The 14074-nt window shown below is 41.3% G+C and overlaps 1 protein-coding gene across 1 annotated transcript in view; it reads right to left on the reverse strand.

Annotated features, from left to right (window-relative positions):
* Positions 1-14074, reverse strand: part of LOC148832950 (rab effector MyRIP-like) — a 149814-nt gene that overhangs the window by 57447 nt on the left and 78293 nt on the right. The gene's annotated exons all lie outside the window — the stretch shown is intronic.

The raw sequence follows: 14074 nt of genomic DNA on the forward strand, positions 1-14074 counted from the left end.
GTTTTTTTACATCATAAGAAAACAAAAGTCCAACACTGAGTGAGTGTTTTTTTTTTAGGGTATCTGCTCACTGCTGTGCAGGCACTGAAGTAAAACCTAAGGCAAAGCAACCTGCAGTCTGCAATCTTTATCCATGAAAGCGCCTTTCTCAAAACCAAAGTGTATATTTATAGAAGTGTGGAGATCTGTTAACTCAGCTGTTAAAATAAATTCCAAACACCTGAACAGAATCTGTTTTAATTTCAAGTAAAAGGCTCCTTTAACTAACATTAACATTGAGAACCACTGATATACAGTACTGCATATAATATACAGTATGCATACAGCACTATACTAGTGTATAGATATCAAAATTCTAGACTGATCATTAAAACTAATTATTTATTTTTTACTGAACATATCACATGTTGTTGCCTCGTTATTTGAAACACTCATCCTTCCTACTCTACTCATTCTACTCCACTTCTAGTCCAAAACTTTGTACTCAAATGGCTGAATAAACCACTTCTTGAACAGCTTCTTGCCTCAGGTCTGCAATTTCTGTAGCTCATCCCAGATTGCTCCACATCTCATTCGCTCACAGCCCTGCTATACCCATACATGATACCGCACTACCTGACATGCTCCTCTGGAAGTATCCATGATCTATCCTGTTGCTTGGATACTGTTCAAGAGTCATGTTTCCACTCTTTGCTCTATCACACTGATCTTGCCCTCCTCTGGTCTCTTGTCTCCCTCCTCTCTACACCTCCACTGGCTCACAGCTGATGCTAATTTAGTTCTACTGAATAGTTCTAGCTTTACACTGCTATCATATGCAAGGTTTGTATTCTATGAATTAGTGGACATTCATTTTTAAAATCTGGAATACATATATTTTCTTATAGTGTTTTACACTATGAAAATACCATATACTTTTGCATTTTCTTGTATCTGTAACCTTTGCAAGGCCCTTTGGCTAATAATATTGTAAGTGCCCAATAAATAAATGAGATAATAATAGAGGAAATTTTGCATCCTTTTTGGAGGTTGTTTTAATTACCGTGCTTGTTTTACACATTGCCTAAACATTTAGAAAGGGGTTAGATGTTGAAAGTGAGCAATAAAAAAATAAAGTTGAAATTTTATTAGTTTAGTATTTTATTTTAAAGTGTTGTTTCACCTCTCCAGTGAGCTTTATTAAAAAAAAAGATTTGCAAATGGAAAAGGAGCTTGTTTGCTGCAGGTGATGGGGGGAAAATAGATGTTACGTAGAAAACTAGGGTCTTAATTTAATCCAAAACAAAACCATCTGCTGTTAGTGAATGACATACAGTACATGCCACTGCAAAGTGTTTATCTGTGTAACATAGGTTTATCAAATGAAATTCATCACTATGTATTGAGCTTTGAATCTAGAATACAGTAAGTGAATGAAAGAAGTTCACAATAAAGGTATGCAGAAATTTAATTATAACTGATTTTATGATACTATTACAATGGGATTGTTACATCCAAAACAAAATGAGAAAATAAAAACCTGTATATATATACACAGTAGTTTCTCATTAGCTTAAATAATTAACTTTGGCATTTGTGTACAAATCTGAGATGATTTTCATGTATAAAGATTTAAATGATCAGCATAAAATGTTATCTTAAGAAGTTAAATGAATTCGCTTGATTTAGAAAACCTATGAATTCAAATAATGAGAGGACCATGTATTACATTTATTCTTTCCAACATTAAGCATCGCTAATTAATTTACCCGGCGCCATTCTTCAGCTGAGAGGTTCACCTGAGGTGTAGTTTAGTTGGTAATTAAAAATTCCTTGGCACTTTTCAAGAGTTTTGGGGTTAACCCCTGTGTCCTGGTTAAGTTGCACTCTTGCTCTATAAATATGGCTTTTCTAATTAATGAAATAATGAATTAATGGGGAATTAAAGTTCCCCATTAATGCAACTGGTGAGACAATTTCTCACTCTTTTTGCTAGTGTCTGCTTCTGTACATAATGAATGTTGCAAGTCACCTAGGTGGTGGTGGATGAAGTGGGTCCTCTCTTAAAACTAAAGAGCTTTTAATAAATGCAACAGATTAATTATTTTGGGGATTTCATATGAATATTTTGCTGCTTCATGGCAGGGGCTGTGCTTGAGGTAAATATAAACTACCACAGCATTTGTCTCCCCCTCCACCATAGCCAACTCTCTCAGAGAAAAAGTCAAAAGATTTTATTTTTATTATTTGGCGTTAGACATGGTTCTTTCATTGATCTGTGCATTTGAATTGAAATGGCAAGTTGGCGTTTCTCAGCATGAGCTTCAACATTATTTATGGCAGTCTTTTTTACAGAACAAAACTGTGAAACGGAGCACTGTGCAGTAAGTACCGTAGAAGATTAGCATAATCTCATAACATACTTCACAAAAGATTGGAAATAAACAACATAAGAGAATGAAAAAGCAAAACTGAGGGATCTATATTTGTCACTTGTGGGCTGCCAGCATTATGAATTGGTTTGCAATACCACAAAACAGGGCACAAAAAATCAGTGACAGTCCATCCTGTCCATTCAGTAAAAACTACTGACTCATTTGGTAGTACTGCCCCAGTCAAATACTGAAATTAAGGAAAAGTTATAGAACTCATATCTTGACAGTATAGACTATGATGGACTCTTTGTCAATATTTTAAATTAGGTTGAAAAAAACAACACAGAAAAATTCTGAAAAAATTCTGAAAAATCCTGCTCTTAATTCTTCATGACACCCACCTGGACCTGTAGAGTAGGCAATTTTTCAGATAACTGATCATGGTGCCCTGTACATTAAAATACGTCCTTCATAAATATTTGGCATCTAAAATAGATTTTTTAACCTTATCCGGTATGAACAATGCTTCTGGTTAGAGTACTCATTTGCATCATTTTTGTACAATAGGTAAGGCCTACTGGAAATGCCTTTACCCATGATATTTCAAAAACTGAAAGAAGGCCAGTGTTTTTCTGAAAACCCAGGACATACTGTAACTATGCAGAGGGAATATTCCACGGAAGCCTGGTCTGAATTCACATTTCAAAAAGGAATACAATCTACAACAAGTTCTGCTAATGCAAAGGCTGGTGAACAAAATGGAAGTGAGCAGCAGTAGAATCTTCTTCTTTCACAGAAGGCAAAATGTGCAAATGTGTAAATTGGACAATAAAAGGATAACTTAGAATTTTGATCGGCTAAGTAATATTGACTGAGTGCCTAAAAAATACTCTCAGGTGGTCTTATTAATCTCTTCAAGCGAACTTGTGTTAGAGCTACATAACATACAAAAAATAAGAAAGCTTACAAATGAGAATAGGGCATTTAGCCCATCTAAGCCATTTAGTAATAAGCACTTAATTGATCCAAGGATCTAATACAGCAGTTTCTTAAAAGAAACCAGGGTGTCAACTTCAATAATATGGCTGGGTAGCTTGTTCCATACTCTCACAATCATTAGGGTAAAGAGGAACTTCATGTTCTTGCATTTAAATTCACTCTCCACTTTTGCCCTTTTGGTTTGTATTCTGTTATTTATTCGGAAGAAATCCGAATGGGTAAACATTGTCAATGTAGCGGCGAGGCTTAATAATAAGAAAGAATTAAGTGTTTCTGAGCTTCCCAAATGAGGCCCCATTTCTCTGTTCATCTCTGTGGTGCAGCCACAGAGAGACCATTAGTGCAGGGTGATTTAAGGTCCTAGGACAGCTCCCAAAGGGGGATGCACTTAGCTAAGTCTGGCTATCATGATCAATGGTCATCCATTGGCGCCTATCTGTCTAGGGAGTGCCAGTTGGACATCTGGACTGCATTCCTAAGTGTCAGGAGTAAGTGACTCATATCTCACCGTGGTCAACCAATCAGGGACTGGTAGGGCCGAGTAACCCACGTGGGACTCTGATGCCCATGGAACTTTCAGCCAATGAATGAGCTGAAGTTCCTCCAGGTAAAAACAGGCAACACAGAGAGCCTGAGAGATTCAGATTCGGGAGATTCAGTAAGATTCTGGAGAGGATTCTGTGGACTGTTCTAAAGGGAATTCAAAGGAGAATTCCAGGGCAGGACGGCCCAGGAGCAGAAGGCTCCCAAGGGCAGGACATTCTCGCAGCGCGCCTCCTGACCATCCCGAGACTCAGCCCGGACAACCACGGAACGGCCAGTGTGTCCGAGTGCCAGAACTTTCCTTTGTTCTAAGAGTCTAGAGTGGAGGTTGCCAGAGAGTAACCAGCAGCAGGCCTCGTGAACAGGTCAGAACTGTGGACAACTGAATCACTATTCAGAACTAGCTCTTCATCAGGAACGAACCGGTCCTCTTCCTGACTTGCTGGGATCCACAGTCATCTTTTCTCCTGTGCACAAACTTTGCTAGTTAAAGCCAACACTAACTAGCCGGTCAGTGAGCATCAGCAGCGCACCGTCGCAAGCCGCACAGCACAGCCTGGCACACAGCCAGAGAGCGCGGATTGGACAGCAACAGCCTGCAACTGTTTCTTTGTGCCCGCAGGAGATCTGAATCCCCAAAGATTGGATGAGTATTCAACTTCAATGCATTACAGCTCGAGAATTCAATTGTTATCCCAACCAGTTGATATCAATTTAATTCCTAAGAGTTATGTACTTGTTTTGAGTATCTAATGTAGAAGTTATAACCAAGTTCATTTATGAAACGGTCTTAATGAATGATATACTGAACGTATGTCCTCTTGATATATGTAACTCTTTGTAACTGATTGAATATATACCTTTTGTATTCTGATAACCCTCTCGATAAGATCTGTTAGGTTTACATGCATATTCTATGTATTAATAAATGTATCCTCGTGTATTAGTACCTGTGTGTGTGCGTTGTTTGAGTTATGTCGCATGGTTGGATTCTAAAGCCATCAAAAGAATCAACTTTGTGATTTACTGCTACAATTGAAAATTGTCTCAGTAAATGCCCAAACCCTACAGAACTGGTGCCTTCAGAGAGCCACAACGTTACATATTTGGCGTCCCTGAACGGCTATGAAACATTACATTTATGGCGTCCCTGGGTGGGCGTGGCAAGACTGAAATGAATCAACCAAGCGGAATAATTCATATAAAACGCCGCGGGTTTCATACACGATAATACAGTGTGCTGAAAGCCGAAAGAAAAAGTTCCCCTTGCTCTTTAAGCAGTGCTTGAGTGTTTTGTGATCTTTTGCGATCTACAGGGTTGATTGCATACTTGATCTTGTGGTTTTCTGTGGTAAAACTGTGATTTCGTGCTTAAAAGTAATACTCTTTAAGTTTAACGATGGTTGCTAAAAGGTCTGAATTCGAGTCGCTATTAAGCACTCTCTCTAGCAGCGACAAGTCTGACCACGATCTCTTCCATATCTCCGTCAGCGGAGAAGCTAGAAGAATAAATCTCCATTCTCTGAGAGAGCTAGCGAAGGACGTAGAGAGATTTGACCCCGCAGTGTCAGAGAATAATATCGAGAGTTATATTCAAGACCTCAGGTATAACCTGCAGTTCCTGCCAAACGCCACAGAACAGGAGAAAGTGTTTCTGGTCAGGAAAACTACCAGCAGAGCTGTACATGAGTGGATGGCTAGGCAGATGAAAGAAGTCTGTAATGACTTTGAACAGCTTTGTCATGCACTTATCGAAGAATACAGTGCGTTTATTGACCCGACTGCCGCGATAGCCGCCGCCCTTAACATTAAGCACGAGAGAGCAGAGTCCCCTCGCGAATATTACGAGAGACTTAGACGAACTTATTTTGCAGGGCGAAATGATGAGGGTTGCGAAGAGAACACACATTTCAAGGGTTTAATCATTGCGAATCTCCACCCATCAGTCAGAAAGATGATCTTAATGCATACAGATGCACAGACCATGAAAATGACTGATATTAAGAGATTCGTGCAGAAAGCCTGGGAGTATGATGTCCAAAGTCGCTCTGAGCAAAAAGCTGTTAAAGCGACTGTGTTCGCCGTCAGAGCCAGCAGGGTTAACTCCCTCCTGCTCGAAGGAGCACAGGCTCCTGAGCTGGCTAAGCCCCGTTCCAAAGCAGGCACACAGGACCGCACCCAGCGTCCTAAGTGCCATGAGAACACCGGGGGAGGGAAAGGGCTAGATAAAGCTGAACAAAAGGATTCAGTAGCCGCCCGCCTGGCCAGGCTTGAACAAGTTTTATTAGGACAGGGACAACCGCTCCCCAAGGCTGCCGGAAGCGTGAATGAGCTGATACTCTCCACTGGAGGAGGCGGAGACCCGCCCCCTCTCCCTCCCTCAGTCTATCTGATTGAGCGGAAGGGTTCCTGCCTGGATGAGGTCAGCCACTCCCAAGTGAGTGCTGACTCCACCCCTGAAGTCACAGAGCAGGCAGTAAAACACAGAGGAAAAGCAGGAAGCTTTTACCTCAAGGCTGCCATGGGAGATGTCTTACCCAGTGAGACACTGATTGACACTGAGGTTGAAAGGTGTTTGATGTCACACAGCAAGCTCAAACGGGTAAAAAAAGAAAAGGGTATGCGACTCAGAGTGGAACCTTTGGTGGATCACCGGAAAGGCAAAGTGTGGAAACAGGTCAAGGCTCCTAAGCCTTCTGTACAGAAGGAAAGGGGGGCCAAGAGGCAGACTGTGCTCACACAGTGCCCACCGAACACAGAAGCCTATGTGAAGATTCCTTCTGTTCCCTCTGGACAAGAAATAACAATATTTTCTTGTTCCCCGGATATACAGGAAAGTCGTGTCCCGGCTGAGGTCACAACAGCCTCCCTGCCACAGGAGCGGTGCTCCAAGCAGCCGCCTGATCCACCAGGTAAAGCACACCCCTTTTACATCCCTAAAGAGGAGCAGATCTCCCCACCTGGCGATGAAAAGGAGCTTTCCCTGTGCACCCTGGCACCCAAGAGGGGTCAGGACCACCACCCCGCAGTGGTGGAAGGGATCCAGATGGCAGGAGAGCAGGTTGGTGATGTAGCCCTCGCCCTTAGCCCTGAGAGGTCCTCTATCAGTGAGGATCTGCTTAAGCAGCTGTCACAGGGCCACCGCCAGGTGCCCCTGGTGCAACATTCACAGGTTAGACAGGAGGTCCAGCTGGACGCTGAGACTACTGCGCTGTGGACACACCTGATCCCAGATGCCGATTCCCTCTGCTGTGACCCAGGGAACCTGCAGTCAGGTAACATTATTTCTCACAACTACCAGGTAGTGAGTGAGACTGACCTGATTGTTCCTGCCTCAACGGCAGGGTTGCCAACACACCCAGTCCCCCAGAAGGGACAGGGAATGAAAGCCGAGCCGGTTTTCTTACAGCCACCAGCTCAGTCTGTCAGTCTGAGTCTGACCAACAGTGGTTCAGCCAGACTGGAGCTGGATGGTCAAGTCACCCGCCTGCCAGTGCAGGACATCGCAAAGAGGGGTGTCAGAATCCCCGCCTGCACTGACATGGGCCTGGTGGGTGATAGTAAGTTCAAAGACAATGAACTAGCTATCCCAGTGCTGGGGCAGCTCCCTGAACCCCTAGTGAGGGAAGGGGGGAGCGAGCAGGTGTCCTACACCTACCCCCAGCGAACGATTGTAAACATGCCGATAGAGGGATTCCTCAATCAGGAGGTGTGTAGGGTGGACCTGAACAGTGAGAATGGGATAACAGTCCCAGATCACTCAGGTGCTCCAGATGACCACTCAGCCGAGGGTCAGGCATGCTCCACCGCTGCACCACCCCCTGCAGGGTTCCTAGAGCACGGGCATGAACAAATCGAAAAAGCAGATGCCCTGGAAATGGAGGAGCAGCATCAGCCGCTCCGTCAGATCTCCCCAGATTTCCAGGATGTTGGTCCCCAGGATGCCACATGGCATACTGAGAAAGACACCATGTACACGCTGCGCCAGCTTAGAAAGACAACAGTCACTCAGAAGGAGATGACTGGGGTCAGCCACCCGAAAAGACTTTTGGGAGGACTGATCGCTGCCACCACTGTTGTGCATTTGCTCTTTTTGGTAGGTTTGTTTGTTACTGGCACTCTCACCCTGACTGCCCCAAGAAGGCAGGTGAAGGAGATGCCAGAGGGTAGTGACAGACTGTATCAACAGCAGCAAAAGCTGGAAAGCCTAGGGAAAACCCTACAGGCAACTTCCTATGCAACAGAGGTAAACCTTATTCCCCAACCAGTGGACATGATTGTTGGTGTTATACAGTGGGTTTATGCTTGTGTGCAACAGGCCAGAATGTTGACACAAGACCTGTTAAGGGAGCTTAGTGCCACTGTAGCCAGTCTAGCCACGGCACAATTCCCAACCCACTTGATTCCACTCTTCTCAGTAGAGGAGTGTGTGACATTAACCCCATCGCTCATAGCTCACCCAGAAGGCAATCCAAGATTGAATTCGGTTCCAAATCTTGAGATGGGTATGGCTACCAAAGCTATCCATTGGCTGTGTCTAAACGATTCACCAATGAAGGGTGTAAAGCTACTAACGAGTAGAGGGAGGTTAATGAACCCCATGAAGAGTAGGTGGGAAGTAAATGGCTGGTCAGCACACCACATTTAACTGACACTATGACTTGTGACAGTCATGATACAGCTACCGCAATGCAGCTACCTAATCAAACAGTTCCTGTAAGTTCCCGAGGAGGCCATAGTACAGCATGGTAACTTAACACTGTACGGTCTGGAACCAGACAATATAAGACCAAACTTGAGGTCGTGGATGCCTTCAGATGCCACACTAAGGAATTGGATAGAAATCCAAGAAACAGTAAGCCTGAAGAGGTACAGGTAGTTGAGTTTGCTTTAATGGAACAAACCTCCAAACCACCCTAGCAGATACCCAACACAGGTGTTGTGGTTTATCGGGGGGCTGGGAACAGGAACTGTTGTTATTGTAACACTACTGCCAGGTAGCTGGATCATGACTGACAGTGTACTCTGAATGATGTACTCTCACATCAAGATGTACTCTGGGTAGCACGAATGAGTCAAAGGTAGCATGTCAAAAGAAAGGAAGTGACTTCTCCCCAAATATCTACCACAGAGGTATCAGATATTGACAGTGAACTTCCTGATGTGTAATTCCTAGACTTAGATAATGTCTCCTACCGTGTTTATACATACTCCAGATGTTATTCATCCTGTTTGTTCCCAATGCTGGTTCCAGTATGAATTCTCGAGGAGTAATGTAGACAGTTAAGATTAATGTTCTAATGGCAAGGGACATCACTTAACTCTGTTTTGCTTTGAAGGCAACAACGCCTCAGGACCTCGTGACCTTCAAAAAGGGGGGATATGTAGCGGCGAGGCTTAATAATAAGAAAGAATTAAGTGTCTCTGAGCTTCCCAAATGAGGCCCCATTTCTCTGTTCATCTCTGTGGTGCAGCCACAGAGAGACCCTTAGTGCAGGGTGATTTAAGGTCCTAGGACAGCTCCCAAAGGGGGATGCACTTAGCTAAGTCTGGCTATCATGATCAATGGTCATCCATTGGCGCCTATCTGTCTAGGGAGTGCCAGTTGGACATCTGGACTGCATTCCTAAGTGTCAGGAGTAAGTGACTCATATCTCACCGTGGTCAACCAATCAGGGACTGGTAGGGCCGAGTAACCCACGTGGGACTCTGATGCCCATGGAACTTTCAGCCAATGAATGAGCTGAAGTTCCTCCAGGTAAAAACAGGCAACACAGAGAGCCTGAGAGATTCAGATTCGGGAGATTCAATAAGATTCTGGAGAGGATTCTGTGGACTGTTCTAAAGGGAATTCAAAGGAGAATTCCAGGGCAGGACGGCCCAGGAGCAGAAGGCTCCCAAGGGCAGGACATTCTCGCAGCGCGCCTCCTGACCATCCCGAGACTCAGCCCGGACAACCACGGAACGGCCAGTGTGTCCGAGTGCCAGAACTTTCCTTTGTTCTAAGAGTCTAGAGTGGAGGTTGCCAGAGAGTAACCAGCAGCAGGCCTCGTGAACAGGTCAGAACTGTGGACAACTGAATCACTATTCAGAACTAGCTCTTCATCAGGAACGAACCGGTCCTCTTCCTGACTTGCTGGGATCCACAGTCATCTTTTCTCCTGTGCACAAACTTTGCTAGTTAAAGCCAACACTAACTAGCCGGTCAGTGAGCATCAGCAGCGCACCGTCGCAAGCCGCACAGCACAGCCTGGCACACAGCCAGAGAGCGCGGATTGGACAGCAACAGCCTGCAACTGTTTCTTTGTGCCCGCAGGAGATCTGAATCCCCAAAGATTGGATGAGTATTCAACTTCAATGCATTACAGCTCGAGAATTCAATTGTTATACCAACCAGTTGATATCAATTTAATTCCTAAGAGTTATGTACTTGTTTTGAGTATCTAATGTAGAAGTTATAACCAAGTTCATTTATGAAACGGTCTTAATGAATGATATACTGAACGTATGTCCTCTTGTAACTCTTTGTAACTGATTGAATATATACCTTTTGTATTCTGATAACCCTCTCGATAAGATCTGTTAGGTTTACATGCATATTCTATGTATTAATAAATGTATCCTCGTGTATTAGTACCTGTGTGTGTGCGTTGTTTGAGTTATGTCGCATGGTTGGATTCTAAAGCCATCAAAAGAATCAACTTTGTGATTTACTGCTACAATTGAAAATTGTCTCAGTAAATGCCCAAACCCTACAGAACTGGTGCCTTCAGAGAGCCACAACGTTACATATTTGGCGTCCCTGAACGGCTATGAAACATTACATCAATGACTTTGAAGTTTTTGAATACTTGTATAAGGCCCCCCTCATTGTCTTTGTTCCACATTGAAAGGGTTCAGTTCTTTCAGCATATCAGTACAGGACATTCACAGTCCCGGAATGTACTGGATGTACTCTAGCTGCTTTTCTATGGACATATTCCAGAGCAGCAATATCTTGAATGTGTCTAGAACACAGTGACCAAAATAGTACACAATATTCTAAATGGACCTTACTAGTGCATTTGTTATAAGTTCTATGATTTCAATTTTACACCTTTAACTAGATAGCCTAACGTTTTGCTTACCTTTTTAATTGCTTCCCCACATGGGCTGGAAGATGTAAATAATGTTTCAACTCAGTGTTTCCCATTTTGTATTCATAGTTTATGCTTTTTATTAGCTGCATGCAATACCATGATCTTGTCCATATTAAACATGATCCGCTAGGTAGTTGCCCAGTCATGAATTTTGTGTAAATCTTTGTGAATTTCATTTGCTGCTTCTATGGTGTTTGCCAATCCTCCTAATTTGATAGACTATTACTTTTCTACTGTCCATACCAGAATCTAGATCATTTAATCTATTTATATTGCATTAATTCACATTAATTCAAATTGAAATTATAATCATACAACCTATATTAGAAACAAAACAGTGCTGTTACAGACAACAAGCATATCATTATAAAATTATTTTAGATGCATTTTAAATTGGCTAATATTAATAAAAATTTAAAATGCCCTTTCTGCCCCTTCATTCACTAATACAAAACAAACATGTAGGGCCTTATGCATCAACTTTGCATATTAAGTAATATGAGGTGTAACAAGCAACCTAACCACAGTCTTACATTATCAATCAATTCTCCAATATACTGCAGCATACAAATTCTATAGGCAACATTTTTTATATTTTCCTAAGCATATTGTAACTATACAGAAGCTGTTTTTAATACAGTACAGTCTACAGTTTTTGGTTTTTCATTATTACACCTTTTTGATAAATTGATCATCCATGACAGACCATCATTCACTTTGTGACTTTGACTGTTGTCCAAGCACTAAATCACATTTCTCATGAAAGTGATGACTGGTCACAGGTGATGAGATGGCTTAACCTGTTGAATGCTAGCCTGGTGAAAAGCAAGAAAAAATACACACAGAGAAGAACTAGATTCCTATATGCTCCACCTAACAATGGAATAATTCCTTCATATGTTGCAGTTTGGACTAAATCACCTCAGGTAGACTCAACTAAAAGTCAGCCTTTTCTAGTAATGGTGTTTTATGGATTTGTATAGATCACTCTGATCAATGTCAAGAGTATCCTAGAACAATACACTAATTGTCCAAGGTGCTCCATGTGTCATGGTCTGTGCAGGTACAGTATATCTAGTTCCGACAATTTCAACTTGTAATGACCAAAGGAGATCTTAATACAGTATACAACATTACATTGATCAAGTCCTGGGACTTCACTTATTGCCCTTTTGTTGGCTCATCTTGACATGGACAGTAGGACAAAGTATCCCAAACATTTTACAATACAAAATAAAATATCTCTAGTATCTGGCTCATCATAAGACACAACCTTTAAAATATTACATAAATACTGCAGTGGATTTTTAACTGTCAATTATGGTAATTATGTTTATCATTTGTTTTGCCACTTTTTGCTTTTTTTCTACACTTTCTCCTTAGCTAGCACCGTTAACTCACTTATAAGCGGGACTTTCACAAGTACTCTCACACAAGTCATATCACCATAATGTGAAAAGAATCCCTGCAGTTTCCAGGAAAGAAAAAATAATTCTGTAAATTGTTTTTGCTTTATTCCACCATAGTTTATATATTCTGCTGTTACAACAAGGAGGTTTACAGATTGGACTGAAACATGCTTGAAATAGCACACTAACTCGCTCCAAGCAGGAACAGATGGTTGTATTTTTTTCCAAAAACCCCACTGTACATTCTTTTTATTTTCATTATTTTATCACATATGTATTTGTTTTTTTCTTTGATCAACAAAGGTTGGTCAAGCTCAAAAGAATGTAGAATTGTTAAGAAAATTACAAATGAGAAACTCCTCAATGCATTATAAAATACTGCTGTTGGAAGTGTTCCTTCATAGGCCAAAACTGCATTATTCAGACTTTTAAACCTTATGGCTAACAATTATTCGGAGAGAGCTCTATGATAGGTGAAAGAAGCTAGGGACTAGCTACTATATTTCCTCTATCAAAATGAAAAATAACACTGGAATTCACAAGGCAAGCAGTTATCAATTTGTAAATCTAAATGAGATTTAAATAAAATATGCAGCATAAATTAAAAGCTTCCAATGGCTCTTCCACGTTAAATCTCCTTGCCAAAAACACTATTATAATTGACTTTCTAAATCTCATAATGAATTTAAATGACTCCTATCTGGAAGCGCTTTAAGCAAGATCAAATTATTATTTTGCCTTTACAGACTTCAATGGTATTTCTTTTATTATCCAAACTATATATTGCAACTGACATTTTGTTTTGATGAAGCCAGTACAATTAGTCATTTCATGCACAATCTGCAATATTAAGGGTCATCATGTGCTCCTTTTGTGGTCTTATTAAGACTTAAAATGTGTGTGTAAAATAAAGAATACATTTAGTTTTGAGGTAATTTACCTTCCAGCAGTACATGTAATATAAAAATGTAAGACAACATTATTGCTTCTTGTGCCTGTAAGAAAAACAAGAACAATCAATTTGCTAAATCTTACAAATAATTAAATTAAATTATAGAAAAAAGACTTCAGATCATTTGTATTGTCATTTTAAATATTACTTTTATACCAAAACATCCACTGGGATTTCATTATCAAATACTGAAAAACCTATACTGGAACTATGGCAATATACTGTACTGTACCTAAAAGAGCTGTTCTTATAATAGTCAGAAACTCAAAGTACTGTAAAAAATGGCACACATACTTTATAACACAAGATGCACACAAAAAGAAAGCAGGGATAGAGGCATCTCAATTAGTAAATTTAGTGGATACAAGAGTAAAAGCAATTACTGATAACACATATTACAAGACTTAGTGAATAGATAAATCTTAAAGCAAGTTTTGAAAAGATCAGCAGCCACATTGCCTCTAAGAATTTAGGCAAGGATTTCCACAGAAGTGGTGCTGTAAATGAGAAGGCTGAATTCACCCAGTTTGATTAGCGTGGTCTTTGGCAGAATAAGGAGGTCTGAAGCATGATAGTATATTCTGGAAAAAGAGCAGTGTCTCATACTGGAGCAGCAGAGCTTATAAATGTCTCTGGGAATCCTCTCTCTAAATCTAGTGATGTGCAGATGCAGACTAC

The sequence above is a fragment of the Atractosteus spatula genome, chromosome 6, assembly GCF_055471065.1.
Source record: "Atractosteus spatula isolate fAtrSpa1 chromosome 6, fAtrSpa1.hap1, whole genome shotgun sequence".
NCBI lineage: Eukaryota > Metazoa > Chordata > Actinopteri > Semionotiformes > Lepisosteidae > Atractosteus > Atractosteus spatula.